The sequence below is a fragment of the Loxodonta africana genome, chromosome 1 (genome assembly GCF_030014295.1).
Source record: "Loxodonta africana isolate mLoxAfr1 chromosome 1, mLoxAfr1.hap2, whole genome shotgun sequence".
NCBI classification, from domain to species: domain Eukaryota; kingdom Metazoa; phylum Chordata; class Mammalia; order Proboscidea; family Elephantidae; genus Loxodonta; species Loxodonta africana.
The window spans coordinates 76581037-76594073 of NC_087342.1; the positions used below are offsets into that span (position 1 = coordinate 76581037).

Consider the following 13037-nt stretch of genomic DNA (forward strand, 5'->3'; position numbering starts at 1 on the left):
AATTGCCCCTCCTTTCTGTCTCTCTCCCTTTGTCCTCACTCTCTTCCCCTTTTCTCCACCTTTTCTCTTCAATCTCCCTTCTCCTATTCTTTTCTCACTTCTTTCCCTTCCTCCCTCCACCCTACTCCCCACAATTACCCAGCATTTACCAAGTGAACAATTTTCCGTCCGTTTCTCTTCCTCTACTGGTTTTGATAACAACAAGGAGAAATCACGTGCTAATCCACCACTCTCCTTCACTCAACACACGAAGATTTGCACATTATTCCAGGTCTTTCTCTAATGTTTTCCCTCTACACTTCGTCTTGACCTCATCCCATTAAAAAACAGGAACAGTCTGACAGTTGAAGAAATAATGTGCACTGCCATAGTCATAGTAAGGCTTCTCTGATTCATCAGATATTTTTGAGCATGGGGTCGCCATGAATCAGAATCCACTCAGCTGGCAACTAACAGTAACTGTGAGAGTCAAACAAGCAGTAAGAAAGTAAACAGTTGAGGTAAAAGACAAATGAAACTGGGGAGTATTTAGTGAGCTTTGAGGATATAATAGTAGGAGCAGTGAAAGTGAGGTAATTCAATCCATGAGCAAGAATGGTTGTGAGGCTGTTACCGGTGCAGTCCTTTCTTTTGACTACTATTCCTGCACAGTGGGTTTTCTGGCTGGGGAGGGTAGCAAGAACATCTTCATGTACATTTGAGATCAAAAGGCAAGAACCTAGCACAGAATGGCTCCTATCCGTCAACCTCTGGGTTATGGGCCCAGCATACTTCCCCTTCCCCACTCTTTATGTTGAGGTGTAATCCATACTGAAGGCTGTGGCCTTTGGTCTTTATCAGTAAGTGTTTCAAGTCCTCTTCACTTTCAACAAGCAAGGTTGTGTCATCTGCATAATGTAGGTTGTTAATGAGTCTTCCTCCAATCCTGATGCCCCATTCTTCTTCATATAGTCCAGCGTCTCAGATTATTTCTTCAGGATACAGATTGAGTAGGTATGGTGAAAAGATACAACTCTGAGTCACCCCTTTCCTGACTTTAAGCTATGCAGTATCCCCTTGTTCTGTTCGAACTACTACCTCTTGATCTATGTACAGGTTCCTCAGGAGCACGATTAAGTCTTCTGGAAATCCTGTTCTTCACAATGATATCCATAATTTGTTATGATCCACACAGTCGAATGTCTAGGTGTAGTCAAAAAACACAGGTAAATATCTTTCTGGTGTTCTCTGCTTTTCAGCCAGGATCCTTCTGGCATCTGCAATGACATCCCTGGTTCCAAGTCCTCTTTTGAATGCAGCTTGGATTTCTGGCACTTTCCTGTCAATATACTGCTGCAGCTGCTTTTGAGTGCTCTTTAGCAAAATTTTACTTGTGTGTGGTATTAACGATATTCTTTGATAATTTCCACATTTGGAAGGATCACCTTTCTTGGAAATAGGCATAAATATAAATCTCTTCCAGTTGGTTGGCCAGGTAGCTCTCTTCCAAATTTCTTTGCATAAACAAATGAGTACTTCCAGCACTGCATCTGTTTGTTGAAACATCTCAATTGATATTCTGTCAATTCCTGGAGCCTTGTTTTTTGCCAATGACTTCAGTTAAACTTGGACTTCTTCCTTCAGTACCATTGGTCCCTGATCATATGCTACCTCTTGAAAAGGTTGAACGTTGACTAATTCTTTTTGGTATAATGACTCTGTGTATTCCTTCCATCTTCTTTTGATGTTTCCTGAGTCGTTTAATATTTTCCCCATAGAATCCCTCAATATTGCAACTTGAGGCTTGAATTTTTCTTCAGTTCTTTCAGCTTGAGAAATGCTGGGTGTTTTCTTCCCTTTTGGTTTTCCATCTCCAGGTCTTCGCACATGTCATTATAATACTTTATTTTGTCTTCTTGGGCCACCTTTTGAAATCTTCTGTTCAGCCCTTTTACTTCATCGTTTCTTCCTTTTGCTTTAGCTACTCGATGTTCAAGAGCAAGTGTAAGAGTCCCTTCTGACATCCATTTTGGCCTTTTCTTTCTTTCCTGTTTTTTTAATGACCCTTTGCTTTCTTCAAGAAACCCTAATGGCTTAGTGGTTAAGTGCTATGGCTGCTAACCAAGAGTTTGCCAGTTTGAATCCACCAGAAGCTTCTTACAAAATGTATGGGGCAGTTCTACCCACCCCCTGCCCCATAGGGTCACTATGAGTAGGAATCAACTCAATCACAAAGGGTCTGGTTTTTGTTATTTATTTATTTTTTTGCTTTCTTCACATATGATGTCCTTGATGTCATTTCACAACTTATCTGGTCTTCTGTCATCAGTGTTCAATGCAACGAACCTATTCTTGCAATGCTGTCTAAATTCAGGTGGGATATACTTTGGCTCTTGTCAACTTGTTCTAATTTTCTTCACTTTCAACTTGAACATGCTTATGAGCAATTGATGGTCTGTTCCACAGTCAGCCTCTGGACTTGTTCTGACTGATGATATTAAGCTTTTCCATCCTCTCTTACCACAGATGCAGTCCTTTTGATTCCTGTATATTCCATCTGGCGAGGTCCATGTGTATAGTCACCTTTTATGTTGGTGAAAAAAGGTAAAAATTGCAATGAAGGAGTCATTGGTCTTGCCAAGCTCTTTCATGCAATCTCTGGCATTGTTTCTATCACCAAAGCCATGTTTTCCAACTACCAATCCTTCTTCGTTTCCAACTTTTATATTCCAATCTTCAGAAATTATCAATGCATCCTGATTGCATGTTTGATCAATTTCAGATTGCAGAAGTTGGTAAAAATCTTCAGTTTCTTCAACTCAGGCTTTAGTGGTTGGTGTGAAAATTTGAGTAAGAGGCAGATCTTCCCCAGTTGTCTTTTGAGTGCCTTCTAACGTGAGGGGCTCATCTTCTGGCACCATATCAAACAATGTTCTGGGGTTATTTATAAGGTTTTTGCTGGCTAAATCTTTTCAGAAGTAGACTTCTGGGTCCTTCTTCCTAGTATGTCTTAGTCAGAAAGTGCAGCTGAAACCTGTCTACCATGGGTGACTCTGCTGGTACTTGAATACCAGTGGCATAGCTTCCATCATCACAGCAACATGCAAGCCCCCAGTATAAGACTAACTGACAGACGTGTGGGGGAGAGGATGATTGGAACCTCTATTTCAGTTCCTTTTCTACCCTTAGTCTGAGATCTCCCCTGAGAAACCTTTGATTTGTGACATTCTTCCTCTCTTGTGGAGGAATGAGGCATGCAAAAGAGAGGCTGATGCAAGGCAACATTATTTCTATTAAGTCTCAATGAGTATCCTGAATCCTGTGTTTTCCCTGGGTGTTTATTGCAATTTCTAACTTGGAGGTGGCACTTTCCATTTCAGAATCATAAACACTTCATAAATAGTATTTTATTTAGGATGTTCTGTTGCTTTGGAAGACTAACAGATGAAGCAAAAGAAAAATCAAGGATCCTTAAAACATATAAAGAAAAAATGATGAATTAATAGGTCCCTTACATTATTGAGACATCTGCTAGTGCCAAGAATGCCAAAGAGATTAAAGAACACTCTAAAAAAAAACTTATTATTTTGTGGAGGACGTAAGACCAACCTACGAGGCCAGTTAGATTGATAAACTGGGCTAGTTTTTGTATGGAATGAATTAAATAAATTTATTTAATAACTGACCACCTGGAATATAATGATTCAGATATGACTTAAACAGTTCCTCTCTCCATAAACACACCCACCAGCATGGTAGAATGAATCATAAATACAGAAATAATTTGATATGTGCAAAGGGATATGTAGGAGCACTTATTTTATTGTTTACATTTTCTTAAACTATTCTATCTCCAAAGACACTATAAGGGCATAGAAGCAAGAGGAGGAGGGAAGAACTTGAAGACTTTTCAGGGTAGGGGACATGGGAGAGCAGTCTTTAAGGATTTAAAGTAAGGAAGCTGGAAGTGACAGGCTCCAATGCTGAAGATAATTCTCAATTTCTACAACTGAGGACCCCTGCCTTGGCTTTAACTAGAACAACCCAGCCAATAAAGGATGAACACTGGGCATGGCTGAAACAAACAAAGAAGACTGATGAGTGGAAGTGGTATATAGACTTCTTGGCCTCTATCTTCCCAGAAACAGTCCCTGCCCACAGTACTGAAACAGCAGCTGTCCATAATGGTGTCCAAGGAGTTGTCGACCATATTGAGACAGGAGCAGCACACACTGGGTTTTGGCAGACACAGTGAGGAAGTAGTGAGTTTAGTATCTGGGAGCAGATGCTATAGTAGATGCAATAGTCATTAAAGCACCAAGTAGAGCTGGCTCAAATAGGCTGAGTAGCCAAGGAGACTTGCATCTACAACTGTAGCTGGTTGTTTCCAGTGTAGACCATACCTTGTTTCAACTTTCTATGATCTCAATTTTATACTCTTCACACACTCTAGAGTCATGGTGTCCAATGCTGTAGCCACTTGCCACATGGGCTGTTGACAGTGAAATGTGACTAATTCCTATTGGGATATGCTCTAAGTGTAAAATACACACCAGAGTTTGAAGATTTTATACAAAAAAATAATGTAAAATATCTCACTGTCCATTTTTCAAATTGCTAACATGTTGAAATGATAATATTTTAGATACGTTGGGTGAAATAAAATATATTATTAGAAGTAATTATGCCTGCTTCTTTTTTCTTTTTATGTGGCCACTAGAAAAGTTTTCATTACGTATGTGGATTGCATATATTTCTTTTGAAATGTACTGATGCTCTAGCACTTCTCTCTGAATATTGAAATGACTGCAGGAAGTGAAGTGTGGCTCTAGCAGGTCCCCACTTTCTCATTTATGTCGCTGTTGCAACTGTGGTTTTTGTGATACTGCCCCCCTGTGTCTTGTTTTCAATTTTATTTTCCTTCTCTGCAAGCCATTTCAGTAGTTAAAAAGTAAGGAGACGAGAATTCCTTCTTGAATCCTGATGGAAGTACTCAGAAGCTAGAGCACACACAGTTACTCCACAAAGCAAAATTGTATGTAATGGTCAGTCCTGACCCAGGACCTCTGCTCCCACCCCAAAAACCTGAGCCTAATTTTCCATGGGTTCTGCCAGGAGGAAGCATCCAGAGCAGAAGGAGCTCCCACCTATGCTACCAACACTCTAAGGACCTTTTGAACAAAATTTATTTTCAAATTCTGTACTAAGATGCAGGACACACTCACAACCCAAATTAGGAGTTATTTCCCAGAAACACCTTAACATTTCATTAGCTTTGACTTTCTAGAATTAGATTGTTTCACCGAGTACAAGCAACCAGCAGTGGGTGTGGGAGAGGGAGAGAGGACTGATAAAGTTTTGCAAAAAGGGGCAGGCTCCTCCTCCCGAAGCCCAGGTCTTAGTAGAGTCAAGTATTTCTTTGATAGAAACCTAATCCATGCTTTGTTAATCACACAACGCCATTCTGCGTCTGAACTGGGACTGGTTCTGTGCCCAGAGTGAGTCAAAATCACCTCAATTCACCACGGTCCTAGACCGCAGGACAAGCCGGCTCAGCGTGACGTCGTCGACCCTTTACAAAGAAAATTGCTTTACTGAATTTCTTTAATTGTGTAGTGGTTTGCTTATTAATCCCCAATTTGTATTCGTGTCTAGGCGATCATAGCAGCGAGTCTTGACTTTCCCTTTCGTTTGATCCTGAATTTCTTGAAATTTTCTTTTCTACGTGAACGAAGAAATGCATGACTGGAGAAGATCCCTGATAAGGGACGATTTCGTAGGGATGCAAACATTCCTACCAATATTTCTCTTTAGGAAAGGGCTGCCTTCAAACAAGGTTTTGGTTGCAGGGAGGACGAAGAATCGTCAAAACCTCGGCTCTTCTTGAAGGAAAGGGAAACATCGTTAAGACTGAGGTTTGAACTTACCAAAAAAAAAAAAAAAAGTAGTAATAATCTTTTACTGGCCGGGATGAATGAGACGTTCTTGGTCAAACTCACCTTATTTTTTATAAGACCAGTAATAATGACCTCTTTCTGGTTCAGCAAAGTGTTTTTTAACTGGAATTAAGAAGAAAAAACTTAGTCAAATTGGGACGGAATCAAACTTACCACATACCAGACTCTCATACCCGTAAAGTCAAGAAATTAACCTTCCAAGTAGGAAGGGCCCGTAGTCGGCAGGACTCGAACCTGCGCGGGGAAACCCCAATGGATTTCTAGTCCATCGCCTTAACCACTCGGCCACGACTACCTGGAGGAAACGCTTCTCCTTAGCATTAAGTAGCTGTAGAGAGGTTTACCTCTTCATAAGGTCACATTGTACACCAGAAAGTGTATTTGCTGTCAATGTTTCTTACTCTTTGACATTATTTAGGCGATTATCATGCTGTTACATCAAACTGGCAGATAACACTTTATCTTCAGAACTGAGAGGACTCCTTACTCTGATGTGTTGAAGAAACAAAGCTAAACAGAAGATATTCCAAAAGACCAGCTTACTGTTCTGTCTGTCTCTGATAAGGATCCATGAGATACACCCACAAACGGAACAGACTCTAACAGTCACTGCAGAATTATATGGTGTATCAACGGCTTGAAATCCCCTAAATAATGGTTAATTTTTGACTTTTAGAATGTCCATAATATAGTGGAAGATTCTGCAGCTGTTAAAAATCTTGGATCAGGTATATGAATGCAGATCTTGGGTTCACCAGCCCCTGCAGCTAAGTGAATCAGGAAAAACCTCTTTTCTGACCCATGAACGTGGGAAGCTATAGCCTGGACAATTGCATGAGCCTTTTCTTTGATATAAATTTCTCTCTCTGTATACATATTTATATGTTTTACCGGTTTTGCTTCTCTGGAGAACCCAACCTAAGACATTTGGTACCGAGAGTGGTTCTAGAGAAACAAAATTGTAAGGATGAATTTTCTAAATTTGTTCTCATGTCTGATTAGTCTTAAAGATGTTAGTGACTCTGATTCAAGTAGTAAACTGGGCACTGCTAATCCATGGCATGAGGTGGCAATTCAAAGACAAAAAATGTCACCACCAATAGATCAGGTGTTGGTGAAAGATGAGGCTCTGGGTGATTGCATGTATGATACCTTTCTACAATTTTGTCATAATGAGAAGTATACAGAAGCCAGCTGGTTGGTCCTACTTTCTCTAGACAAAGTAGAGAAAGAAAGAGATGCACTCAGGGCAGATGACATGATTATATACACAGAAAACCCTAAGGAATCCTCCAGAAAACTACTGAAACTAATAGAAGAGTTTGGCAGAGTCTCAGGTTATAAAATAAACATACAAAAATCACTTGGATTCCTCTACATCAACAAAAAGAACACCGAAGAGGAAATAACCAAATGAATACCATTCACAGTAGCCCCCAAGAAGATAAGATACTTAGGAATAAATCTTACCAAGGATGTAAAAGACCTATACAAAGAAAACTACAAAGCTCTACTACAAGAAATTCAAAAGGACATACTTAAGTGGAAAAACATACCTTGCTCATGGATAGGAAGACTTAACATGGTAAAAATGTCTATGCTACCAAAAGCCATCTATACATTTAACGCACTTCCGATCCAAATTCCAATGTCATATTTCAAGGGGATAGAGAAACAAATCACCAATTTCATATGGAAGGGAAAGAAGCCCCGGATAAGCAAAGCACTACTGAAAAAGAAGAAGAAAGTGGGAGGCCTCACTCTACCTGATTTCAGAACCTATTATACAGCCTCAGTAGTCAAAACAGCCTGGTACTGGTACAACAACAGGCACATAGACCAATGGAACAGAATTGAGAACCCAGACATAGATCCATCCACGTATGAGCAGCTGATATTTGATAAAGGACCAGTGTCAATTAATTGGGGAAAAGAAAGCCTTTTTAACAAATGGTGCTGGCATAACTGGATATCCATTTGCAAAAAAATGAAACAGGACCCATACCTTACACCATGCACAAAAACTAACTCCAAGTGGATCAAAGACCTAAACATAAAGACTAAAACGATAAAGATCATGGAAGAAAAAATTGGGACAACCCTAGGAGCCCTAATACAAGGCATAAACAGAATACAAAACATTACCAAAAATGATGAAGAGAAACCCGATAACTGGGAACTCCTAAAAATCAAACACCTATGCTCATCTAAAGACTTCTCCAAAAGAGTAAAAAGACCACCTACAGACTGGGAAAGAATTTTCAGCTATGACATCTCAGACCAGCGCCTGATCTCTAAAATCTACATGATTCTGTCAAAACTCAACCACAAAAAGACAAACAACCCAATCAAGAAGTGGGCAAAGGATATGAACACACATTTCACTAAAGAAGATATTCGGACAGCCAATAGATACATGAGAAAATGCTCACGATCATTAGCCATCAGAGAAATGCAAATTAAAACTACGATGAGATTCCATCTCACACCAGCAAGGCTGGCATTAATCCAAAAAACACAAAATAATAAATGTTGGAGAGGCTGCGGAGAGATTGGAACTCTTATACACTGCTGGTGGGAATGTAAAATAGTACAACCGCTTTGGAAATCTATCTGGCATTATCTTAAACAGTTAGAAATAGAACTAGCATACAACCCAGAAATCCCACTCCTCGGAATATACCCTAGAGATACAAGAGCCTTCATACAAACAGATATATGTACACCCATGTTTATTGCAGCTCTGTTTACAATAGCAAAAAGTTGGAAGCAACCAAGGTGTCCATCAACGGATGAATGGGTAAATAAATTGTGGTATATTCACACAATGGAATACTACGCATCGATAAAGAACAGTGACAAATCTGTGAAACATTTCATAACATGGAGGAACCTGGAAGGCATTATGCTGAGCAAAATGAGTCAGAGGCAAAAGGACAAATATTGTATAAGACCACTATTATAAGATCTTGAGTGATAGTAAACCTGAGAAGAACACATACTTTTGTGGTTACGAGGAGGGGAGAGAGGGAGGGTGGGAGAGGGTTTTTTATTGATTAATCAGTAGATAAGAAATGCTTTAGGTGAAGGGAAAGACAACACTCAATACATGGAAGGTTAGCTCAATTCGACTGGACCAAAAGCAAAGAAGTTTCCGGGATAAAATGAAAACTTCAAAGGTCAGCGGAGCAAGGGCGGGGGTCTGGGGAACATGGTTCGCGGGGACTTCTAAGTCAATTGGCAAAATAATTCTATTATGAAATCATTTTGCATCCCACTTTGAAATGTGGTGTCTGGGGACTTAAATGCTAACAAGTGGCCATCTAAGATGCATCAATTGGTCTCAACCCACCTGGAGCAAAGGAAAATGAAGAACACCAAGGCCACACGACAACTAAGAGCCCAAGAGACAGAAAGGGCCACAAGAACCAGAGACCTACATCATCCTGAGACCAGAAGAACTAGTTGGTGCCTGGCCACAATCGATGACTGCCCTGACAGGGAGCACAGCAGAGGACCCCTGAGGGAGCAGGAGATCAGTGGGATACAGACCCCAAATTCTCATAAAAAGACCAAACTTTATGGTCTGACTGAGACTAGAGGAATCCCGGCAGCCATGGTCCCCAGACCTTCTGTTGGCACAGGACAGGAACCATCCCCGAAGACAACTCATCAGACATGAAAGGGACTGGTCAGCGGGTGGGAGAGAGATGCTGATGAAGAGTGAGCTAATTATATCAGGTGGACACTTGAGATTGTGTTGGCAACTCTTGTCTGGAGCGGGGATGGGAGGATAGAGAGAGAGAGAAGCTGGCAAAATTGTCACGAAAGGAGAGACTGAAAGGGCTGACTCAAGAAGGGGAGAGCAAGTGGGAGTAGGGAGTGCGATGTATGTAAACTTATATGTGACAGACTGATTGGATTTGTAAACGTTCACTTGAAGCTTAATAAAAGTTAATAAGAGTCTTATTATAAGAGTTGCTGAATTACAACTTCAACTCAACTGCCAACCTCGAGAGGTATATGAAGTTAAATTAGGGCATTTATTAAGAAGAAATGGGATCCTGAAGCCTGAGATGGGGACATATGGGCAGATAATCAGGAAGCTGGAGACACTGAACCCCTAAATTCCATTGAATCACTCTTACCAGCAGAACCGTTAGCCCCTCCACTCCCATCTAATGAGGTTAACTCAATGGCATCTAAAGTGCCTTTGGCTGAGTCATTGCCTGGGACATCACTTGAAATAGATGCTTCACAAGACAATGCTGTATGTTCCCAAAAACTTTCCCCATGGATTATGGCTTCTAGAACTATAACTTGATTTAAGTCCCAGCGAGCCCCAAAAGATGAAGTAGAAAGTGTAACCCAGGTGGAGGTACGCTACACTCTGAAAGAACTGCTTGACTTTTCTAATATGTACAAATAGAAACCTGGGGAATAAGTGTGGAAATGGCTACTAGGGATCTGGAATAACGGTGCAAGGAACATAAAGACAAATCAGTCTGAGTTTATTGATATGCGCTCTCTAAGCACAGATACTTCATTCAATGTTTCAGCTCAAAAAGTTAGGAAAGGATGTAATAGTTTATTTGGTTGAGTTGCTGAAGCATGGATTATGGGGCAGCCTACGTTAAATGAAGTAGAAGTACCAGACCTCCCTTGATATACTGTAGAAGAAGGTATCCCAAGGCTTAGGGAAACTGGCATGCTAGAGTGCGTTTATCAGGTTAGACCCACAGACCCACACATGGAGTGCCCAGAGGACACACCTTCTACCACAACAGTGATGAACAAATTTTTGAAGGGAGTGCCAGCATCTTTGAAGCTGTGATTGCTATTTTATATGAGTCAGATTTGACAGTGGGAACTGCCCTAACTGAATTAAGACACTTAACTACAATGGGGCTGATTGGAGTCTGTGGGAGTAGGGGCCAAGTGGCGACACTCAATTGACAAAGACAAAGCGCACGTGGTTACCATAATGGACAGCAGAGTCAAAACAGTAATCAGAATAGTCTGACTCGGATGGACTTAGGGTGTTGGCTACCTAGCCATGGTGTCCCTAGAAGTAAAACAAATAGGAGATCTACTAAATATTTACTTGATCTGCACAAGCAGATTAATTGTAAGTCAAGTGAACAGAAGTCTAACTCAAATCACCAGAACAAAGAGTCACAGCTCCTAAATCAATTCCCAAACTTGAGCGAGTTTACAGACCCATGACCCCTTAATTAAAGGGGAAGCCATGTCCCCTTGAGGAAGGACCTCAAGACACTGCCAAAAACTTACACTGTTAATCCCCAAAAGCTTCTATGGTCTTTTATGAGAATGACTGTTCATTGGGGAAAAGGAAATAATCAGGCTTTTCTGGGATTAGTGGACACTGGCACTGATTCCAGGAGACCCAAAACGTCACTGTGACCCACCAGTCAGAGTGGGGGCATATGGAGGTCAGGTTATTAATGGAGTCTTAGCTCGTGTCAGTCTCACAGTAGGTCTGGTGGGTCCCTGAACCCATCCTGTGGAGATTTCCCCAGTTCCAGAATGCTTAATGGGAATAGATACACTCAGCAACTGACGGAACCTCCCCATTGGATGCCTGACAAATAGAGTAAGGGGCTTTATGGTAAGAAAAGCCAAGTGGAACCATTAGATCTGCCCCTTCCTAGGAAAATAGTAAACCAAAATCAATACCACAATCCTGGAGGGATTGCAGAGGTTACTGCCATCACCAAGGATTTGAAGGGTGCAGGAGTGGTGATCCCCACCACCTCTCCATTCAACTCACCTATCTAGCCTGAGAAAAAAACAGATGGACCTTGGAGAATAGCAGTAGATTTTCAAAAACTTAACCAGGTGATGATTCCAATTGCAGCTGCTGTTCCAGATGTAGACTCATTGCTTGAGCAAATTAATACATCTCCTGGTACCTGGTATGCAGCTATTGATCTGGATAATGATTTTTTCTCCATACTTTTTTTGAAGGGCAATCAGAAGCAGCTTGCCTTTAGCTGGAAAGGCCAGTAATATACCTTCAGTTGTACAGGGCTACCTCAACTCTCCAGCGCTAGTCATAATTTAGTCCACAGGACCTTGATCACATTTCCCTTCCACAAGACATCATGCTGATCCATTACATTGATGACACTGTGATGAACAGACCTAGTAAGGAGGAAGTGTCAATGGGCCTGGACTTATAAAACACTTGTGTGCTAGAGTGTGGGAAATCAATCTCACAAAAATTCAGGAACCTTCCACTCAGTGAAATTTCTAGGGGTTCGGTGTTGTGGCGGATGTCAAGATATTGCTTCTACAGTGCAGGAAAATTATTGTATCTGGATCCTCCCACAATTAAAAAGAAGGCACAACACCTAGTAAGACTCTTTGGATTTTGGAGGCAGCATATTCCTCATTTGGGTGTGCTACTCTGGCCTATTTATCAAGTGACTCAAAAAGCTGTTAGTTTTGAGTGGAGATGAGAACAAGAGGAGGCTCTGCAACAGGTTCAGCCTGCTGTGCAAGCCACTCTGCCACTTGGGGCATATGATTCAGCTGATCCAATGATGCTTGGAATGTCAGTGGCAGATAGAGATGCAGTTTGGGGTCTTTGGCAGACCCCTATTGGTGAATCACAGTGCAGACTCCTAGAATTTTGGAGCAGAGCCCTCCCATCCTCTGCAGATAACTACTATTCTTTTGAGAAACAGCTTTTGGCTTGTTACTGGGCCTTAGTCGAGACTGAATACTTAACCATGGGACACTAAGTCACCATGTGGCCTGAGCTGTCCGTCATGAACTGGGTGTTGTCTGACCCACAAAATCATAAATTTGGAGGTGCACAGCAGCATTCCATCATTAAATGGAAGTGGTGTATATGAGATTGGGCCTGATCAGGACCTGAAGGGACAAGTAAGTTGCAGGAGGAAGTGGCCCAAATGCACATGGTCTCCAGTCCTATCACATTACCTTCCATCTCCCAGTCTTCATCTATGGCCTCATGGGGAGTTCCTTATAATCAGTTGCCTGACGAAGAGAAAACTCATGCCTGGTTTACAGATGGTTCTGGGCGATAACGCAGTCACCACTCAAAAGTGGACA

General features: G+C 41.3%; 1 non-coding gene across 1 annotated transcript; it reads right to left on the bottom strand.

Annotated features, from left to right (window-relative positions):
* Nucleotides 1-6149: 6149 nt before the first annotated feature.
* Nucleotides 6150-6231, bottom strand: TRNAS-AGA (transfer RNA serine (anticodon AGA)). Its single transcript has one exon. It is a non-coding gene; the product is annotated as a tRNA-Ser (tRNA).
* Nucleotides 6232-13037: the final 6806 nt, after the last annotated feature.